This window comes from Mus pahari, chromosome 4 (assembly GCF_900095145.1).
Source record: "Mus pahari chromosome 4, PAHARI_EIJ_v1.1, whole genome shotgun sequence".
Lineage (NCBI taxonomy): Eukaryota > Metazoa > Chordata > Mammalia > Rodentia > Muridae > Mus > Mus pahari.
Genome location: NC_034593.1, coordinates 93,051,212 through 93,051,802, shown reverse-complemented (window position 1 = coordinate 93,051,802; position 591 = coordinate 93,051,212).

Sequence of the window (591 nt, the reverse complement as noted above, 5' to 3'; positions counted from 1 at the left end):
AGCAGAAATTTCCAATTTACAAAGTGCTTTCAGACATATTATCCCTAACTTTAGCAATTAGTAAAATATATACTAGTTTAGACAATAAGTAGATTTTTAATATATGAATATATTATAATGCATTGGCTATCTATGCTAAACAATAAGGTAGTTTGTAATATTTTATTAAAATACTGTGATTAGCATTATGGCCATCTTTTACACATGTCTCTTCTGAGTATTTTTAAAAATGGAATTGCTGATCCACATAGTATGGCCATTGTAAAGGTTTTTTGATAGTACAAATTCAATATCTTAGGCTATTAAATAATCATTAGGCTAGACAAGAATTTTCTGAACAGAACAATAACACAGAACTAGCCACAAATGTCAACAGTGGAGACTACATGTAATTGAAAAGTTTCTACACAGCAAAGGAACTGTCAGTAGAGCACAGAGACAGTGCACAGAACGGGAGGAAAGCTTTACCAGTTATAGCTCAGACAAGGGGCTAATATCCAGAATCTGCCAAACGCTGAAAAAAATAAACACTAAGCAACTGAAATGGCCGGTCACCAAGTGAGCTAATGAATAGATACTTAAAAAAAAAAA